The following is a 22,329-nucleotide window of genomic DNA, read 5'->3' on the forward strand; positions in this document are numbered from 1 at the left end:
CAATGCTTCCAATTACCCTTCATAGTCCATATATGGCTCCACTTAAAGTATTACATTCCAGAATCACAGACACAACTTCCAGCCTACCTTTGACTGTCTACGCCAAAGACAGCAACAATAGCACATTGTGGACTGCACTGTCAGTATGGTCCCAGATGTCATGCCAGCAGAAAATGCTCCCATGTGGCATTATACCTTCGTTTTGGAAAAACTATAGCCAACTGTAGTTTAGCATCAACATGCACAATCCAAGCATAGAACTAAGTTCAAACAGATACATCATAAACTGCAGCTAAGGGCACCTTCACACACAACATTTTAAGGTTGTACAATGTGCTTTTCCAACATGGAAAATACTTCCAAGAAGGAAATAATATGCACACTCCAAGAAGAACATTGCATGTGTCTTTTTGGCACAAATATGCAGTGAAGTACGTATGTTTGTGAATACCACCTGTGACAATCTACACATAGGTTTTGTATAGGCAAGATCAGTAGCAAGATAAGGTAACTGGGACAGTTGTCTGGGGTCTATGCATGTTAGAAAAGCAACTGCGTTCTGAGCCAAACCTTGCACCTTGCACAATGATCTAAACTACGGGCATTTGGACAGGTGGTCCATGGATTGTTGCCAGCCCACAAGCCATCAGCTGTGGGCTCCTTGTGACTCCACCACAGCCTAGGTTGGGTGGGATGCTTCAGGGGCCAAGTATGGTACTGGTCTCTGGCACATTGGGGGTGGTGTTGCCAGCCCACCACATCAGATAGTTTGAGAAGCACTTCTCTACACTGTGCCTTCTCACTGATTTTCAGAAGCCTAAGATGGATAGTGGAATAAGAGTTACAGAAGTGAGCAAATGGCACGCTCCCTTTAGGGCCAAGAAATTACTCTTGTCCAGGGAGGCCTCACACAGGTTTCTTGCTTGCGAAAATCTAAAGTCACCTCATTCACAGATGAGTGCAGAAAAGGCATAATGCATGAAATGCTATTATCCACCTCCAGAGATGTGTAGATGTGATTTTTAAAAGACCATGTGCCTCCTATTCCAACTTTATTTATTCGATTTTTAATATTGCCTTAGATTTTTACCCCACCCTTCCTCCAAAAAAGAACCCAGGGTGGTAAACAATAAACACAATGCAAAGTGATTAAAAGATTATTAGGAACAAACAAATATCCTCATAATTTCAAGGTTGCTCAAAACATATTTTAACCATCAAATGCCTTTGTTGAATGGGAATGTTTTAAAATTCTGCCTAAATGTTAAGAAAAATAATTGCAATGTATGCAGATTCTTGTTTTTCTGATACTCATATTAAATTATGGATTTCTCTTATCAATACCATACCTTTCAGGATACAAATCTTTTCAAAGCAGCTTGCAAGTAGCATTAAAGTAGGGTTTTTTATTTTTTTAAAAACACACACCAATAAACACTATTAACTTAGGCCCCAACTGCTCTGTACATTTAAAACAGTGTCATACCACTTTAAACAGTCTTTCCCAAAGAATCCTGGGAGCTGTAGTTTGTTAAGAGTGCTGAAAGTTGTTCTTTCACAACTTTCTCCTATTCTCCACACAGAACTACAATTCTCAGAGTTGTTGGAACAGTCAATCCCTCTTCACAGGGAACTTGAGAAGTGTAGTTCTGTGAGAGGAATAGGGACCTCCTAACAACTCTCAGCGCCCTTAACAAACTACAGTTCCCAGAATTATTTTGGGGGAGGATCTTTCCCAAAGGACAGTTGGTGGCTGCATGTGGTAAGGTGTTCCCACATTGTTCCCAGCCAGGATGACACAGGAAGTTCCCGTACACTGAGTTGGACCATTGGTCCATCTAGGTCAGTTTTGTCCACACTGACTGGCAGCAGGTCTCCAGGATTTTAGCCAGGAGTGTTTATTGGCCCTATTTGAAGATGCTAGGGATCAAACCTAGGATCTCCTGCATGCAGGGCCAATGCAGCCTCACAGAGCTATATTATAGTCCAAGCTCTCTGGGGGACCTGGGGCCACTCAAAATCTCCCAGGCTAACCACACATACCTCACATGGTCGTTGTGAGGATAAAATGGAGAGGGGAGAGCCCCGTACACGACCTGCAGCTTCATAAAGGTAATGGTTACAAAAAGATGTAATAAATTAAATAACAAATAAATAAGCTCCCAGGGACATACAGGTGTTTTTGTTTTTGTTCGAGTATCTATTTTGTACTCTCTCACAGTAATTTTTTTACATATGCTTTTGTTTTGAACTATTGTTACTTGGTCCTAAGCTCCGGGTAGAAACTCATTCTGGATATGGGAGCGGGGTGGGGGTGGGGGGAAACAACAACAACAGACTAGTTTCAAACAAAGCTTGCAGCCTACACAGAAGCCTGAAACGGAGCAGGAGTTTTATTGTCAAAACATTCCCACACAACTGCCGATTGTTAAGTGCGATCTTGCTCTTCCTGTCAAGTGCATGGGGAAGGGAAGGGAGACGCGACTAAGGGGGCCTGCTGCCTACACAGCAATATATATATACCCTGTGCCTGAGAGGAAAATAGGTACACTCGCAGCACAAGCCTATGCCTGTTTACTCAGAGGTGAGGCCTACTCGATGAGGCTTACACCCAGGTGAAGCGGGCTCAGAACTTGCAGCCTCGTTTCACGTTCAGTGGGGTTCACAGTGGGGTCAAATGAACAAGGCAAGATGCATGAGAAATGCCCAAAAACGTTAATGTCAAAATAATCTTAACAATACTCAAAGCTTGTTTACTCGCTGAGGCATATTTTTATACTTTGCATTTTTGCTGACTCTCAAAATACTAAGAGTTGCACCCAACTAAATTATTGCACTTGTGGAACAAACTTTCACCCATTCAGTAGAGTCTCCCTGTCTCTCCACCCTCCACAAACACCCTGCACCTCTCCTAGATCCGCTCTGGAGGACTGGGAGAACCCCCAGACCAGATTTACGAGGGAGCACAGGAGGAGGAGAGCAGGGTGAAGGTCTTTGGCACTCACAGTTGTTGTTCTGCGTGCACAGTGATTTTGTTGGATGCAACCGAATACATTTTCAGTCGAGAGACCTGTGGTACATTACATTTATTGTGCCATAAAATTTTAATATACCGGAGCCTAATTTGTCAGATCCATGAAATAGGGACCTACAACAAAATGTTGCAGTGGGTAGTGCTTCTCTTCAGTGTTTAGTCAGCCATGCTGTCCTCCAGGAAACTCCATTTCATTCCCCCATCCTTTCTTAGTTTTCCATTTTCTGTCCCACAACAGTCAGGCCCCATCTGCGCTATACATCTGAAGCAGTACTATACCATTTTAGACAGTTATGGCTTCTCACAAAGAATCCTGGGAACTGTAGTTTGTTTAGGTTACTTCGAGTTTATAGGAGACTCCCACTTTCTCTCACAGAGCTACAGTCAAGCCCTTTTCTAAGGGAACTCTGGGAATTTATGAAGGAAATAGGGGTCTCCTAGCAATTCTTGTGCTGGTGTACAAAGCCCTGAACAACTTAGGCCCAGGATACCTTAAGGAGCACCGTACCCCATTTGTCTCACGTCAAGCACTGAGACCATATAGGGGAATATTATTAATGGTCCCCCATAGACCAGAAACATCACTCATGTCTAGTAGAAGTCATGCCTTCAATGAAGCAGACTCGACTCTATTGAACTCCCATTAGAAATCAAGCAGGCACTGTCACTCCTCAGTTTCGGAAACCGGGTTAATATGGTTTTATTTCAGGAGGCCTTAGCAGTATGAATGCTGTTCTAATGTTTCCATTTTCTGATGTGATTTACATTTTACATTCTGTATATTGTGGGGTTTTTTTTTTTTTTTTTGTATAAGCCACTTTGAGACTTATAATGAAAAGTGGGGCTGGGGCAGCTCTTGTTCTCTTCTATGGTGTCTTTTCCTAAACATCAGGAGTCAGGGGGGAAAACCAGTGGCTGAAGAGAAGGGACTGTGGCCTTAGTGGCTGACAGTGGCTCTCAGGGAAGCCAATTCCGAGAGTCACCCAGGGTTGCCATTTGACTTGACTGCCCCCTTCCTCACCTTCCCTTCTTCTTTTTATCTCCTCTCCCCCTGCTCACTCCAGCATAACAATTCCCCTTTAGGAAATGTTTATAGTAGTCAGGGGTCCTACTTTACAGAGGACTGTCCTGTATTTGATGGGCTGTCAGTGGATAGTCTGAAGGTATCTATCAGAGGAAGGCCTCTCAGAAGATATCTGAAGGCATCCTCTGTTTGAAGGGCTGTCCAGTCAAAGTCTGCTTGAAAATAAGGAATAAAGGAAAATACACTTTTCCAAAGTAGACAGTCTTAGAAAGTATGGTATATAAAAGGAGCTGCCACCATCATGAAAACATAAAAGGCTCTCTTGGTGATACCATAATGTACTTTTAGAAAAAAAGGCCTGGGTGCTTTTGGAGTATGATGAAGATCTTCCAGTTTACCCTCAAACATTCCCCCTGATCACTGATAATGGTTGGTGTATGTGCTTGGTCACCATAGAGATGGGGAACTGCTGTGATTTTATAACCACTGTATGGCTTTATCTTTTTCTACACTGCTTTTAAATTTTTAAATATTACATGGATTATAGGTGTTTTAAAACAAATGAATGAAAGCTAGTATAAAGTGTCCCCTTCCCGCCCTACAGATGAGTGTTGTTTGACCTGCAGCCCTGCAAATGTTGTTGGACTCCAACTCCCATCAGCCCCAGCCAGCATGGCAAATGGTCAGGGACAAGGGAAACAGCTGTCCAGAAACATCTGGAGAACCACAGCTTCCCCACTCCTAATGCAACCGTCTGCCTTCTCTGTGACACAGCCTACTAGCACCTGAGGTAAGATTGATGGAGCGAGACTGAGGCAGGACAGCACCTCTTCTCTAGTAGCACCAAGGTAGGTTGAGCTCTCTCTTGTCGGAAGGCCCATCCTCCATCTTTCCTCTCAACTTTCAGAAACATTGTGGAAGCAGTTCTTTTACAACATTTTTTCTTGTCTGATCCCAACTGAGTATTTCTTTTCAGCTGCTCTGTTTGCTTTTCCTATACTGTAATTGATGTTAAGCTATAGTGTTTTATCTTTCGGCTGTTGATTTTATAATTTAGCTTTTGTAAGGAACTGGCTTTTGGAGCAGCATGAAAATGTCGGAATAAACAAACATACATAAACAAAAAGGGTTTGCCAGATCTCATAGCTTGACTTGAAGTTTCTGTGCCTGCTTCTCAGGATCTCAGGTTGGGGAGTGAGGCAGAGTTAAAAGGTCTGGAGACATTATGCCTGGCTTGAGAGCCTTTGTTATTTGCTCCATCCACCTCTATTCCCTTTCGTAACCCCTTCCCTACTGCCAGACCCGTTTGGGAGCTCCCAAGTGGAACAGGCCCCAGCCCAAAGCTGCACGGTTTACATTTGGCATCAAATTTAAGCAGTATGAAATGCATCCTAAGGCTTCTGGGTGTTCCAATGTTGTGGCCATTCCACACCTGATGCAATAGGACATCAGGTGAGTGACAGGTGGGCATGGCTGGTGGGGCAGAGAACTACCTGGCCACAGATTCGGCCTTTGGGTTCCCATCCATGTGCTAGAGGGGTTGCTGGCTGGCCCCTTCAATCCAAAATCTCAGGGTCTGAGCCTCAGGAAATCTGGAAACCCTTTTCACAAGCTAGAAATAGATATTTTCAGTGTAATCTGGCATGTTACTCTTTAGATTTCTTTTTGTTGTTTGGTTCCAGAACCATTAAGGTGGCAAGCTTGATTATAGGCTTTTTCTCCTCAGCACTTAAGGCTAAATGTATTTGTTAAAGGGTTGCATATATATATATATATATATATATATATATATATATATATATGCAGGTTTTGGTGTCTTCGGGTGTCTTTCCGTGTAAGAGTCGGGGTGTCTGTGCGACGTTTCGACGAGGTCTCACTCGTCATCTTCAGGCTGGTGCTTTCGGCTTCTTGTTACTTCTTGTTCCAGTAACAAGAAGCCGAAAGCACCAGCCTGAAGATGACGAGTGAGACCTCGTCGAAACGTCGCACAGACACCCCGACTCTTACACGGGAAGACACCCGAAGACACCAAAACCTGCATTCCTGTACCCGTGAAAATCTACGAAAGCATATATATATATATATATATATATATATATGAATGAGAGAGACTTTGATTTATGAGTCCTCTACTGCAGTGTAGGCTTTAAGAAGCCCTGGCAATCATGAGACTTGTCATAAAATCATGAGGCTCTTCATAGGAGTTGACAGCTTTGGATATTTCACTTTAAATAGTCTGTGAGTCTCTTTGAGGCCTGCATTGCCATCCCCCAAAACAGGTTTTTGTGTGTGTGGGTGGGTGGGTATATATATTTTTAAATATTGTTTGGAACGTAATCAGCAAATGGCATACTAAAAGAAGCTAGAGGTTATGTACTAAATGGTTAAAGCAAATTTATCTTTCACTCTTCTGGATAATAGTTAGCTCCACTGAGTGCAATGGGACTTAATTCCAGGTTAGTATGCATAGAATTGCAGCCTAGGTGGTAGATTACACTTGAGGATGCTCATGAAAAAGCTTTCTCCTGTATCTGTGTGGGTATTCATATCATTTTAAGATGTTCTGAGATTTGCTGGAGCCAATCCAAACTGGACAGCAAGCTGCTGCTGGCTCCCCTCTAAAAGAAGAGGAGACATTGAGATCCCAGGGATAATGGGAGCCACTACGGCTGAAAGTATTCACATAAGGGAGTGGATGAGTTAGGCCTAGAACTCCTGCCTCCAAAGTGCATAGAAGAACTGACATTAGATCCCAGGGACAGAGAACAGCATCTAATTAAAGGGCATTTGTCACATATCTATAATTAAAATACAAATATGTCATATGCTGTGTCTGCCTATAAATACAGAAAACAGGCAGCCAGCAAAGCCAGCTAAAGGACACCAATCAACCCTCTTATTTGTCAAAACAGAAAATGTCTTTTTGCGGGGGAAGGGAGGACCATATGAAAGGTTTTTATCAAGCTGGAAGAAATGATCCTTGGTTAGAGTGCCCATGAACCCCCCTTGGCATCTACCCACCTAAATGCAACTTCACCCTTTTATGTTGGAAGCAGGGAATCAGTGTAACTGCTCAAACAAATGCTGTCTAATATTTTGGCGTTAATAACCCAAGTTGCTTAACTCCATTGCAATATGTATGTATTTGCACAGAATCAGAAACTTGAAGGGTGATAACCATGCTGTTCATTTCATCACATAACTTATATTGTCTGCTTCATCACACTGTTATAAGAATGTATCTCAGGAATGTGACATTACAGCAGTTTTACCGATACTTTTCCTTTAGTAAAAGGAAAGAAAAATAGGAGGATCGTAGGCAAGAAAGTGATATCAGAAGCACTCTTCCTGCCCAAGGTTACCTTCTGGGGGATGTCTGCAAGAACAGCTATACTAAAGCAATAAAATAAAATAAAGTAATCTCTTTGTAGTTGCCTTGGAAAGAAGTTGAAAGAGAATTGAAGAGAATGCTTGAGGGTTGTTCAAAACCATACTGAATCTCTCAGTGGCTTTTGATACCATCGACCAGGTATCTTGCTGGACTGGCTCACTGAGGTGGGAGCTGGAGGCACAGTGATAAAATGGTTCCATCCTACCTACACAGCTGGTTTCAGAAATGGCAGGGAGGTGGTGGAGCTTCTGCTCAGCTCCATGGCACCTGTACAAGGTTCAATCTTGTCCTCCATGTACTTTAACATCCATATCAGAGGTGGGGAACCTGTGGCTCTTCAAGCTGTTGCTCCCATCACTCTGACCATTGGCCAGGCTGGCTGGGCTGATAGGAGATGGGAGTCCAATAAGATATTGGTAGGGTTACAAGTTCTCTATTCCTGATCTACATGAAGCTGCTGGTTGAGATTCTCAGAGGATTTAAGAATGAGGTGACATCCATATGCCAATTACACCCATCTCTTTCTTGTTTGCACCAGAGTCACATGAATCTGTGCAGGTACTGAGCTGATGTTTGGATTCAGCACTGTTGCTTGAGGCCTAGGTGTTCTCGGTGGTGAGGAGTGCCTTGGGGTGATTTGACAGCTGCAACCAATCTTGGATAAGGATTGCTTGTCCACAGTTTCCTGTGCTCTGGTACAATCCTGTTAAGATTGTTGTAATGTCTTATACATGGGGCTTCCCCTGAAGATGACTTGAAAGCACCATGTGGCTACCAGAATTTGACTGGTACAGCCAGGAGGAATCGCAACTGCATTGGCTTCCTATTTCCTTCTGATCCCAGTTCAAGCTGCTGGCTGGTATCTGGATGCCTGAAGCAGCACCTCTCCCTATATCAGCCAAGCTTTAAAAGCAGCAGAGGGGGAACTTCTTCACATTCCATTGTTAGGCAAGTGATACGGGGCAGGACCTTCTCTGTGGTGGCCTACTGTTTGTGGAATGCCCTTCCCCTACAGCTACATGAGATGACAGCTGTTTTAATTTATAAGAAATATCAAAATGTGCTCCAAAGCTCTACATGGTTACAACAGGGAGGAAAATTAAGCCAGCCAACCACACACACACAGAAATGCATATAAAGTTTAAAAAGCAAGTAAGAAGTCTATTTAATAAATAGTAACTTTCTTATTGGATAGGTCAAGTATCAGTATTTGTACAATATTGGATCTACTAATCACATGGATAAGGAAGCTGATAAACAAGAAGCCTCATAAAACAAATAAAACTAAGAAAATCTATGTGACGTGTGTTATAAGAAACACAAAATCAAAATCATGGTCAGAAGAGCTTATGCAAGTCAGCCAATCAGTGATTAGCAAATAGTCAGTAACACCCTCATAAAATTGGGGAAAGTGTTATGTCCTACGATCACCTGATTTTTATTCCAAAAATTATTAAGCAGGTTCCATGCAGATTCAAATTTGTTAACCCTTTGTTTTCTCTGCCTAACGCAAATAACCAATGTAATGATAACATTGTTGTCATTTTGGTATTAAGTGAAAACTTGTGTGTTTCAGCTTTTTAGGTTTTTTAAAATGAGCAAATGTTTTAACCTTCTCCTCTCTTAAGCCGTTTTTAGTTTTTGTTTGCCAGTGATTCAACTGATTTTTTTGTTTAAAAAAATTATAATTATATTGTTCCCCCATCGTGGTATCAAAATCAATGAAGGATGGGGTATAAAATATATAAACAAATAATTAGTTAATTGGCGGAAAGCATTAGTGAAGACAAAGTTGCCAAGCATATAGAACAAGTCTTGGTGAAGAAGAATCAGCATGGCTTCTACAAAGGAAAGGCTCCATATTGCTAACCGTTTACAACACTTGGAGAGTGTCACTTAGTAAGTTGATAGGGATGGTCTAATAGGCACAGTGTACTTGGACTTTCAAAAAGGTTTTGATAAACCTCCTCACCAAATGCTCCTAAGTAAATTTAGCAGTCATGGAATAAGAGGGCAGGCAGGACTGCCACCGGCGTAAGGGTTGTTGTGTACCTTCCTAGACCCACATCCCTGCAGTGAGGCCACTGCCATGCCCTAAAGACTCCTATTCTGCTACTCATTCTCTTTGTGTGCGCTCTCTCTCTCTCTCTCTCTCTGTGTGTGTGTGTGTGTGTTGGAAACAATTTTAATGCACTTTTAATAGGTATGTAACAAGGCAAGACAATAAGATCACTGTAAAGAAGGGTTGTCTCTACCATTGTTCACTTGCTGACCCCTGGCATGTAGGCCTGCTTTTCTCCTGCTGGTTGGTTGTGTGCATTGGGCCCGGAGGAAGAGAGCAAGTGACTGGGCAACGGTGCCTCAGAGAAAGGTAGGGAGCCCACAGAGAGAGGGCCCTCGCTGAGACCATCATGCCCAAGCAGGGACCCCAAACCTGGAGCTGGCATTGAGAACAGGTCCTCTTATGGAACCAGGTCTGGCTAAAGAACAGGAAGCCATGATCAGGGATACCGGTAAGTGGATGGTTCTTACAAGGGAGGGATGTAAGAAGTGGGATCTTCCATTCAAAACCTCACCAAGTGCACAGTGCTGTTTGTACCATTTGATTAAGTGCCCCCATTTGATTAAGTGCAGTCTTTTCTTAATCCCTTGGTTTGAATTTTAATTCATTTTCAGTTAATCTTTGTACTTATTACATCTGTAAGTCCATACATCTTTGTACCTATCATACCCATCAAAATCAAGAGATTTTGAAAATGTGTCTCTACAGCCTTGACACTTTTAAAAAAATAATAAGATTGTCAGAGCTGCCACCCAGTCCCAGCTCACATAGGACCAAGTCCGCCAGCGTTCACTTTATAAGAGTCTTTATTAAGTTACAGGTTTCATTTCCGAACTGCAGCGTGCAGCTCTACACCTTCTGCCCTAGGTCGGCGAAGACCCGTCTGAGTCCCCGCCTCTTGCACACCAGCTTAATACCCTAGCCTTGCTCCACCTCCTTCGCCTCTCCCTACGTCTCTGGGTCCTTCTGCCCCCCTGGGCCTCCTCCCTTCTACTCTCCTCTGACGCTGACCCCCCTGATCCTTCTGCCTCCTTGCGGCGGGCTTTAGGACCTGGCTCACTCTCCGGGCTGCTTACTGCTCCAGCTTCCGCTGCATTTGAACTTGGCGCGCGCGCCCAACTCTCTACTTTCCTCTTAACCGTTGCCTCGCTCTCTGAGGAGGGCGTGACCACCCCTGACTCGTGCCCTCCCTCCTGCTGACAGCCTCCGGAACCCGATGCCTGGCTACCTTCCTCCCTGCTGCTCTCAGTCTTGAGCGTGGGTCCCGACTTCCAGCTGCTGCCGCCCTCAGTTATGAGCGTGGGTCCCGACTTCCAGCTGCTGCTCTCTGAATCTCCTCTGTTCCCTTCCTCCTGGGGTGTCCCCCCGGATCCCCCCCTTGCTCTGCTCACTGGGGCTCCCTTTTGGGAGTCCTCTGACTCACTGCTTAGGCTTGGAGATCTCGGGTCGTCATCATCACTCATTTTCCCTTCGGATTCCTCCCCCTCGCTCTCTGCTTCCTCCCTTCTCTGCGTCTCTGCTCCTGAACCCCTGACAAAGATGAAAGCATATATTCTTTAGAAATCTACATTCAGCACTTCCTGACATTACTTCTTGTGTCCTGTTTAATCAGATGCCTTTGTACGGGATTATCAGCCTTCTGCACAGGGTCAGCAGTGCTATCAGAGTGAAGCAATCGCCTTAGCCATCAAAATTTGGGTGCCATTGAACTAACCTGGGCATCAAATATCAACTATATTTTACAGTGAGGGTGTGGCTCTTCCATCCCTGTCCTTTTTCTGTGGCTTCACCTAAGTCTATGCATTATATATCCACTGCAAAGATCTTTCTTTCTACCGCACGACAGCCACACGCACCATGTATATTTAGAGTCTAAATTTTAGTCAGATACTTTTGTGTTTCTTTCTTGGCTTTCTGTTTCCATTCCTCCCACTGAAGAAGGAATTGATAGCTCTTCCCCACCGTGGAAGCTGGGTTTTGGCACCTCTGTTTTTCTTTGAGCACAAAGGAAGACGGTGGGTGCATAAAACAGCTGATGTTGATGGAGCATTACGAGATATTTTCTGCAGAGTAAACATGCTTCCCAAGACTAGGAAAGGGATCCCTTATGTTTACCACAGCGGGGTAGGGGAACAATATTCTTTGCACATTCCCTCCACAGCCCTCTTGCCCTCTCCTATTCAGGAGAAGACTGACTCCCCTGCCTGGTGATGTTCACTGCCCCTTCTTATTATGGGAGGCACACTCTACTCACATTGTTCTCCTGAACTACCCACCAATTAGGAGCAACAAATGATCTATTTATATGCACACAATTCAGAGGAATAGACACACTTGCACAAAGCGGAGACCACACACAAGCGCACACACATATATACACAACAAACTAGCACAAACAGGAGACAGGGTCTGCTTCCTTAATTATCTCCTGGAAGCCAGAACAATTAGAAGTCTGCTTTTTCCCCTCCTTTTATTGTTCTTGGCAAAAAAAAAGGTTAATTAAACTCTGAAAATACCCTTCCCCCCACCAAGCATGAGACTGTTAATTTTCTCTTTATATTGGTATTTAATTAATTCCTGCAAAGACTCTGACTATTTTTTATATAATTTCTCCCTTTGTTTCCTTCCTTTCCTCCCTCTCCCCCCTCTCTCTTTCACTCTCTCATTGTTAATCCTCCCATAGTCAGGGTTTTCCCCCTCCCTCTTCTGTCTTCCCCAGATTTGAAATTCTATTACCATTTCAGAAGGCAGGCGTTTGAAGAGAAAATTGAATACCCGTCCAGTCTTGATAAGAAGGGACACTTGGTACTAGCAGCAATTTGTGCAGCATCCCCCCCTTTTTTGCAAAGACCCCATTCCTCTATTCCCATTCATAATGCCTGTAATGTGTAAGGGAGAGAAAATTAAAAGGGGTGTGTGTGTGTGTGTGTGTGTGTGTGTGTGTGTGTTGGGAAGAGGAGGTGATGGGGTGGTGGTGTGGGCTGAAACGGAATGAATTGTCACATCTCTCTTTGAATTAGCATTCCCTGTCTCCTTTCTTTCCATAGTAAATGTGTCATGGCAACAAGGCGTTGTACTTCTGCCTGGTGCTCTGTGAATAACATATTGTGGCTTCTATGACAAGCTTTGGAGGGATCTGCCTGCACTTTCACTGGTCCAAATACTCTCCTCCTCTTCTTTCTCTCTTGCACACACTTTTTCTGTTACTGGAAAGGCTTCCCATCTCTCAGGCATACACCTGGAATAAACAGCACTCTGTAGCCAGGGCTGACCATTTCTTCTCCGTTTGTGCAGGGAGGTAGTTGGTGCGGGATTTTGAAGGATCCAGAGGCCCTTGAACCATATTCCGTGGTCTCCTGCACCTCCTCTGAATCAGGGCTCCCCAAATCCATCTGTATTGATATGAACACAGGCATTTTCTCTTGCCCCACTAATTTCACACTACATTCCTGTATACCTAGTTATTCTGCCCTTGGTGTTGCTTGGGATTTAATATTATAACTCTTCTGCAAATAGAAATTGCATTTGTTTGTAATGCTTTAGCATTGAGTGGGGAGCCTACGTGTTGGGAGCATAATTCCCATCTTCCCTGACTTTGACCATGCTAGCTGGGGCTGAGGGGAGCAGCCACATACAGTTGCCAAAGAAAGAGGACCAAAGAGGGTATATTTGCATAAGATGACGTCTGTCCTCAGTTAAAGCTAAGCTCAAGGCGGCTTACAACATGAAAAGATTTACATAATCACCAGTGCTATTTTTCCAGAAAAAGAAGTGCCGAAACTCAACATGAACTCTGGGTGAAAAAAAGCCCTGATAATTACAAACATAACAAAAGTAGTCATGAACAATAAATGAAACACATCAAAACGTGCATAACCACATTACATGTATAGATTCAAATTCAGGAATAATTACTATAATTTAAATAGAACCACATCTCACTAGGGTGGGGAAGACTGGCCAGGTGCCTGCCTGCCTGCTCAGTCTGCTGTCTAGTTAATGGGAATGTCAGGACCCCTATTTCTCGCCCTTCTTGGGGTTATTTATTTTTTCAGCCAGGCTTTGACCAGACAGCCCTCCGAAAAACACGACACCTGCAGACAGAGGATTAACCTCTGGCCATCTTTCCACTAGAAGCCTGTCCTCTGTAAAGTGGTCCACCAAGCCAACTTTACAAGATACTTTGCTCAGGGAGGAAACCGGACCCATCTTCCTGGTGCTCTCAGGCCAAATATGTCACAACTGGTACCCTTGAAGGAGAGCAGCAGTGTGCACATGATGTCTCTCTGGATTTACAATTGTTAGTTAAATGTAAAGCTTTCTTCAGTTTGTGGATGCATGCTAGTGGAAGTGTTGTATGATAGGTAGTATCATAGGTAGACCCGGCCTACGCAACCTGTGATCCCCCTGCAAGGCAAACACAGTCCATGGATGAGTTCGCTTTGGCTTGTTGAGTCACAGGTTATGCACTGGACATTTTCCATGTGCTGGACAGACGCATAGTATTCCGATGAAAGGAGTGAGTAATTAACAAGCATCTATTTTTTGTTATCAACAAATTTCTTATAATAAAACACATATCAATACATTATACAAAATATTGTGCTGAATACAAGAATAACAAAAGGCATGTATCATAACCAAATGTTTTCTTAGCACCTGAGAGCCAGTGTGGTGTAATGGTTAAGAGCGGTAGTCTCGTAATCTGGGGAACTGGGTTCGCGTCTCTGCTGCTGGGTGACCTTGGGCTAGTCACACTTCTCTGAAGTCTCTCAGCCCCACTCACCTCACAGAGTGTCTGTTGTGAGGGAGGAAGGGAAAGGAGAATGTTAGCCGCTTTGAGACTCCTGAAGGGGAGTGAGAAAGCGGGATATCAAATCCAAACTACTACTACTACTACTACTACTACTACTACTACTACTACTACTCTTCTTCTTCTTCTTCTTCTTCTTCTTCTTCTTCTTCTTCTTCTTCCAAAGCAGGTTTTTTTAAAAAAAAAACCAGACTGTCTATTGTTATTAAAACACAATAAAAGCATATAATTTACAGTTTTAAAAGTGTGTTGTTAAGCTGAGAGAGGCCATAAAGTTTGTAACCTTTTCCAGAACTTCAATGTCCCACACTTTTAAGAGCTGGTCCTAGGATATTTAGAGGTGTTTTCACACATTACAGTAAGCTGATGTACAATCTGTGTACATATAGTAAATAGTTGAGCTGTATAGTATTCACATGTAACATTCAATGAGTGTACCATCTGTGTACACAACAGTTCGGCCATACAAATCAACAAGGGTGCACTCTTTGTCATAAACACTTGTACTTATGTAGAGACAGCTTGCACATATATTCAGTATAACATGTGAACAATCTGGAAAGCTCAAATGAAAGGACCTCCTTAGGACTGTGAATTGCATACACACAGAATTTTGAACTGGGTTCAACATTAATTGTTCCAACAATGTTGGTGTTCATTTCATTTCTTTGTGCATCATTTGGTCCCATCCACAAGGTTTTTCTATCCATATGTTTCCTCAGCAGTGTGGGAAGAAGCCACAGAGAAATGCCACCCATATTGCTCCAGTGCTGTGTTAGGTAGCCTCATAACATGAACTCTGATGCAACAATTGCAGGATCCCTGTGGCACCAAACAGCCTGATCCACTGCAGCTTTGATATAAATGCAGACTCTGCCAGCTAGGCAACTTGAGTGCCACTTTCATTGTTGGGTGGATATATTGTCATCTTGAAAGTTGCCCTTAAGCTGTTTCCTCAGAATATCTGGGAGCTTTCTTAATGTAAGAAGAACCCTCACATTTTTGCTTTTGTCATTCCAATACAAAGCAGATTGTGTGGTGTGGTCAGGGAAACTATACTAAAGTTTAAATTTAAATAGCAATTTAAGAAAGAGGACGTATATTTGCAATTTTAAAGAAACAAAACTTTGGACAATCTCTGGTGAGTGTAAATATGGAAGAATCTCTCTCCCTCCCTCTCTTAGAAAGTGCTTTTTAGGGGCTACATCTGGTCTGCAGCTTCTCCCTGGTTCCATACGGCAGCCTGCTTGCTAATTGCTTGGATTATTTGCCTGGTAGTGCTTGTCATAAGAGTCTAGCCACGTGGAGGGCCTGTGCTGTCCTTTGCTGTTTTGACATTGGCTCAGTCATGAGACTCTTTCCCTACATCCAAGAGCTGCGTTTCCACCTCTTATTTCCCTGCTAACAGCTTTCTCCCCAAAGGGAGCACATTAGGGAAGTGAGAAGTTCACCCTGACTGCACCGGCTGGGAGCACACACAACAAGCTACCAAGTCATGTTGTTTTTGTTTTTGCTGCTGCTGCTGATCAACTCTCAGCGAAGGGCCTTCCACTCCTGCTGCACATGCTTTCTCTAACTTCTCCTTTATTTGCTGGGATCTCATCAGTGAGAGGCAGCTGTCGATTCAGCCAGCAAAATTGTCAGGCCCAAAGGAGAATCAGGGCTTCAATTCCCACTCTTGATTTCTGCTCATAACCCAACAGGTGGCTCTGTGGCTGCTGTTTGCACCCTTCCTTAAATGTTTCCTATGACATTGTAGTGGTTGTGAAAATGTGTGAAACAAGGGGTGGCATTGAGCTAAGGCTGTGCACACATTACTGACTTTAAATGCAGCTAGACTGTTGTTTTTTTAATTCAGGTTGAAGCTGGTTTGAAGAAGTGTGTCAAAACACAGTATTTCATTAAAAAAAAAAAGACAGGTTATATATGGATTGTGTCTATCATGCGTACACTGCTTCCCAAACCAGTGGTGGGAACATACCGGATGCAGCGTAAACAGGTGTGTGTACACAGCCTAAGAGTTACTCAGTATACACCCACTGAAATTAATGAATGTGACGAAGTTAAGTCCATGAATTTCAATGAGTGATATTCAACTAAGTTTTATTCAGAACAGACCCACTCATATTATGCAGCATGACTAAGTTAGGTTCATTCATTTCAGTGGGTCTGCTTACCAAAGACCTTGCACATGATAGATTGGTTGGCATCTATCTGTCTCGGGAGACAATGGAGGAGGGGGCCTTTGGTAGTGAAGTCAAACTGCAGGAAGGTTTTGCACATGCTGGAAAGAAATAATTTGTTGCAGCTGGAGCAGATGAAGGCATCCAGTTGTGCTGCTGCAGATGCACCATGGCATTTCTTCTCTCTGTACTTCTCCCAGTGGTCATTCTTCCTCTGGTCACTGCTATGGATGCACGACCTGACTGTCTATCCCCAGGCACTGCGATTGTCTGCAAGGGTGGGGTTGATGTTGCCAGCCTTCATGTCATGTTTGTAGACATCTTTGTGATGCAGAGTTGGTTGGCTAACTGGCCTGATGCCTGAAGCCAGCTCCCTCTAGAGCACATCCTTGGGGATCCTGTCATCTATGTCAAGGCAGCATAGACATTGCTGAGATAAGAGTGCAAACATGTTGGGAATACGGGCTTGGGAAAGTACATCTTTTGTCTACTTGGGTTCCACCATAACCGGCAACCTCTCCATCAACACTGAGCTGGACAAGCATATTGGCAAGGCAGCTATGGCGATGGCTCGCCTCCCTAAAAGGATATGGGAAAATGCAATGCTAACATCCAATACTAAGATGAAGGTCTACCAAGCTTGTGTGCTGAACATGCTGCTTTGTGAAAGTGAGTCATGGCAGCTTAGAACCACCAGGAGCGACGCCTCAACGCCCTCCACATGCGCTGTATCCAGAAGATTTAAGCTGAAATGTCAGGACCCTGTGTCCTGGCTTATCTACCAACCTGTCACTGAAGACAGCCGTCATTGACCATGAGCTGAAAATGCTCAACACAGATGTTGCCGCTCTACAGGAGACCAGACTTGCTTCAAATGGCTGCTTCTGAGATAAGAACTACAACTTTTCCTGGCAAGGAAAGCACCCAGAAAAACCACGTATTCACAGTGTAGGCTTCTCAGTGAGGAACGCCCTTCTGTCTGCCATAGAACCACTGATCAAGGGCTCAGAATGCTTACTTTTCCTCCGCCTCTCAACCACCTCTGGTCCCGTTAACATATTGACCATCTACACTCCCACTATGTGCACATGATATAGAATTACATAAATTATGAACCAGCAATGGACCAGTACAGAATATTTTTTCTTTTATTTTCTTTTGCAAGCATCCAATTTTCCAGTATCTGCTACCCTCTCAAGGATGAGCAGATCTTCAAAACAGAGCATGGAGTTAAAGAAATTGCTTTCCCAAGGCCAAAGCAAGAAAAGGCATCAGTGCCAGAAACTGAACTCAGTCCCTTTTCGCCTTGTGATGGCTTCATAACCACATGAGCACCATTTCCTCAGTCCCCTTCCCCCTCCCCAAATCACATGCTAAGGGAGTGGGAGAGATGAGCTGCTGGCAAGACTCCCTCGCCCACTTCCCCATTTTTAAGGGAACTTGGGCCAGCGGAAGGCTCTGTGAAAACAACCTGCCTGGTGTGAGCCCATTTCTGAGCTGGGAGGGAAGGAGTGAGGGGGAGACAGATGGCTCCCTGAACAACCGCCAAGATTCTAGGGAAAGGTTCCTCAAGAAAACTGGCAGATACAAGTAGCTGTCCTGCCTGTGGGGATGATTTTTCTAATCCTGGAGAGATGTACAGAAATACGTTAGTCCAGTCCCGGAGTTAGTGCCTGCTTGTATTTGAAAGAAGCACCTTTTAAAAATTAAATAAAATCCTAAGTTAACAGGCAGACACCCCCCCACAGAGTCTTTACTTTTTTCCAACTTTGCCATGGAAGGTAGCTGTGCATGCCAAGGACACAAGTGCTTTAGTAATGCATTTTGAGCCCAAAGGGATTGATGCGTATGGCTGGCTTGTTAAGCGACACTTGTGACAGGTGTCCTGTAGGATCTGGTTGGTAGTGTATGTGAGGGTCTACAGGGCCAGGTGAGATTGCTTGTGGTTTCCACTGTGTCCTGATGGAGTTAATGGTGGGTCAACTCTATTCCTCTTGATTCAGAATTGGCTCAATATTTCTGAGCTTTCTTGGAGAGCATTAAAAAAGTTCTCTTCTGGTTCATAATGCTTGTACCTTTGTGCTGGTAGTGCTGTGCTCATGTGCATTTCCTGCTTGGAACTGCAGATCCTAACACCAGTTGCAGAGAGCTGCTTTCAAATTCACCCTGCTGCCACCACCTCCTGCAGTAGCAGAAGGTGTGGTGAGGCAGAAGTATAGACCTCCCCTCTCAACACCAGCATTGCTGTAGCTTACCTCAGTGGGGCAGGGGGTGGGGTGAGGTCAACACCGCACAGATGCACCAGTGGAGTCAATCCAGCACTTCAATCTTGCCACTGCCTTGCTCTGCCCTGCAGCAATGCTCATGTCAAGAGAGTGGCTCTGCCTCATCACATCAGCTGCTGCTAGGAATGAGATAATATTTTAGATCTGAATTGGAGCTAGCAGATCAGGAAAAATATTTGCAAGGAGCAATCAAGAACGAACTCAGTTAGGGGGAAGATTGCTCACCAAGGGAAAGACTGTGTGGTAGGTGGTCTGGGTGCATAGTTCACAACAATCCAAAAGAGTTTCATTGAGAGTAAGGACTTGAACATTAAATCATGTTTGCACATGCCTCTGAAAAGCTGCTGGGTTTGTAGATCACATCGTTTCACAGCAGTCAATGAGAATTTTTTTGAGAATCAGGTGGGGTGGAGCTACAGCAATAGCCACTTGGCCCCAGCATTGCTGCCACTTACCAGAAAAGAGAGGCAGGGGCATCTGAGGTTTGAGCTGTGCAGTTATGCACCAGTGGGTGCATCATATCACTGCTACTTTGGTCCTCCCTGTCCTGATAAGCTGCAGTGACACTGCAGCCAGGAGGCTATTGTTGCAGCTCTGCCCCGTCAAGAGCTAACATTAAAGGACTTTTCCACATGGACCTACAAAGCAGCTTGGTCAGCCTGAGCTGGTGGAGCATAGAGCTAAGAGACTGAGCCATGAATCAGAAAAACTCAGCCAACATGCATGTCCTTTGGATGACATTCCCCGTTACATGGAGCCTACCAAACAAGGCTAGCAGTGGCCGCACTAGAAACTTCTACAGTCGTGGTGCCAAGGGGAGGGGGGACTTGTCTTGTGTCCTGGGGGTAAGGCTTCTGCTGAATCCTATAGCTCCTCAGCTTTTATTACAGGAGTCTGTAGTACTTAGTACAGCACCGTACTTAATTGTCCTTGTATCATCTCTGCAAGAGTTATCCCCATTTTATAGATGAGATATATTTACCTGCCTAAGATGTGAATCGACCCAGATCTCCTATTTGTTCCTTATCCATCTAAGGACTTTTCACACCTTCAGGATTGTGTCTGGCGTCCTCTTTTCTGCCGTCAACAAATTCATCTGATGGTTGCAACATTACCGAAATTATGGGCTCTGTGCACACAACCAGGACTTGCTGCCTTTTGCAGAGTACCCAATGGAGTACTTCATGGAGAGAACCTGTGCATGAACAGTCTCTATGCATGGAAGCTTTATTTGGGCCTTCAGAGGAATGCACAGAAGTCAGAACAGTGGGCAAAATTCCAGTCTCCCTTCCTTCCCTCCTCTGTGATCACTGAACAAGTGAAAATGGCTTTAGAAGTCTGGTTTGAAGGAGGCTTGGGGGCACTTCTTTCTCTCACTGCAAACACTCCTGTACATGAGCAAGTTTATGTAGAAGGCCACTTTATGTTTCAACTTGTATATTAGTAGGTAGGTGAGTGTACGCATGCATGTGTATAGATGCACGCAGCAGAGGAAAGGTTTTTTTTTAGCACTGTAAAGCAGGATGAGATTATATGCATGGTCCGATTTACAGAAAGGCGTGTTTATACATACAAAGGTATATGTGCATGTGTTTGACAGAGACTGTGTACGTGTTTCTATGTGTATGAAGGAAAATAAGTAGTTTGTGGAAGGGGATGCAAATGTTTATCACTTTAAATGTGCCAGAAATCTAGTCTTTGACCAGCAGATGGCAGTCGTGCCTCCAGAGAAAGCCTTCATTGCAATCAGTCCCCAACAGTCCTTATCTTGTACTTTGCCACTCTCCATTTGTCCATTTCCCATCCCTTTGTCTGGCTTCCTCCCTCCGCATCACACCTGCTCTCCCTTTTGGAAGCCCTGTCCTGCGGAAAGACGCCCGACTCCATTCTTATGCCTTAGAGCTGCAACCCCCAAGGCACTGTTTTGATTGTTTTTTTGCGTGCTATTGCTAAGGCAGCCTTGCTCAGTCAGGATGAGCGTATCAGTTCTGGAAGCAGCCAAAAGAGGCCTCTTTCTAATTGCAAATCAACCTTGATTACTGCATCATTTCAATTCCGCAATGTATCTACAGCAGGTTATTAGATTTTTAGTATTGAATCCATTCGTAAAATGTAGTAATAATGATTGTTTGAAGTGGGACGGAGAGAAAAATTATATTAAGAAAGCAAATTGGAAAATTGAAATCAGTTTCAGGTATTCATAATACGATCTCCCATCAACCCAGCTCCAATTATTGCAAAAGCACGTTAACAACACCCTTGAACACAGGAGCCTTTCAGAGACCTCTGCCAACATATTTTCAGATACGCTTCTAAAAAAAACCAAAACCGTGAAGACTAGACTCTTGGACTTGAATAGACTGAAAGTCTGCCCTACCAGAGTACACCAAGGAAGAAGAATTGCTTTGACCACTAAAACAGTGCTGGATAGCTTCAGATGTTCATGAGGGTTTGTTATCTCTGTTTTAGACCACTTTGGCTTTAATGCTAGCATTAATTATTCAGTCTTGAGGAGCAGGGTGAGGTGTCCAGCGCTGCAGGTGTTTTTACACGCCAGGAACTACCTTGCCTTCTCAAGAGTGTTCCGTTATGGACATTGCTAATTGATCACATCAAATATTAAAGTGACTAATACCCTCTTCCAAGATCCCAGCTATGACTCAACAAGACACTGTCCCTGAGATGACTCAGCCTCAGTATTTACATAATGTCAACCAGATGTCATTAAAAAAGGATATGGTGTTCTGTGAGATGCAGGCATACTCAAGAGAGCTGTTGTCCTAGTCAAGATGGTTTCTGTCTTACTTTTGGATTTGAAAAAGAAAGGGGAGTTTGCTGGTGATCGCACTGATATTTGGGCAAGTTCAGGAAAAGGATTCACGTTGCCTCCAAATCTACTTGCAGTTGCTTCCATGCCTTGACCTTCCTGCCTGTTAATGCTGTGCAAGCAATAGTCTCTCTTTCTGTTTTTAGTATCTATGTGTCTCTGTTCTTACCCCTCATGAGAATGGGCCTGATAGACCCTTTAAGACTGCTCCTTCTTGAGCCAGAAAATTGATCATAAATTCCGACTGACCACTGGTTTTTCTTCCTGCACCCACTGGGCCAACATGTGCAATGGTACCTCATTGTATAAAATGATGAATCACGAAAGATGCTCTAGGACAGAAATGGGGGACCTGTTTCCCTCCAGGTGTTGCTGAGCTACAACTCCCATCACCCCCTGACCATTGGTCCTCATGTTGGTGGGAGTTAGAGTTCAACAGCATCTCGAGGGTCCACTGGTACCCCATCCCCACTTTAGAATCTGCTGGTGTGCCATGTGGAGACATGTGACTTCTAAGGTACTGTTAAGAAAGGCCTGCTGTAGATGCCACCTGTTCTCTCACAGGGACATTTGCCTGTCTTAATTCTTGTTTCATCACAACCCAGAGCCATCTTGGAGGTTCAAAGAGCCTGCTTCTATTAGCTAGCTGCTTGTCTCTGCTTTAGAAATATGGAACAATAGGCAGCATTAGACCAATTGTAGCCTGTACT

At 44.0% G+C, this 22,329-nt stretch overlaps 1 long non-coding RNA gene across 1 annotated transcript in view; it reads left to right on the top strand.

The window, feature by feature from the left end:
- The first annotated feature begins 1,672 nt into the window (after nt 1–1,672).
- The window catches only part of LOC309525505, a 66,934-nt gene continuing 46,277 nt past the window's right edge, over nt 1,673–22,329 (top strand). Inside the window, exons 1-2 of the long non-coding RNA XR_014216360.1 lie at nt 1,673–2,112; nt 4,663–4,906. This is a non-coding gene — a long non-coding RNA (uncharacterized lncRNA). The remainder of the gene's footprint in view (nt 2,113–4,662; nt 4,907–22,329) is intronic.

The sequence above is a fragment of the Podarcis vaucheri genome (assembly GCF_965113315.1).
Source record: "Podarcis vaucheri genome assembly, chromosome: 2".
Classification (NCBI taxonomy): domain Eukaryota; kingdom Metazoa; phylum Chordata; class Lepidosauria; order Squamata; family Lacertidae; genus Podarcis; species Podarcis vaucheri.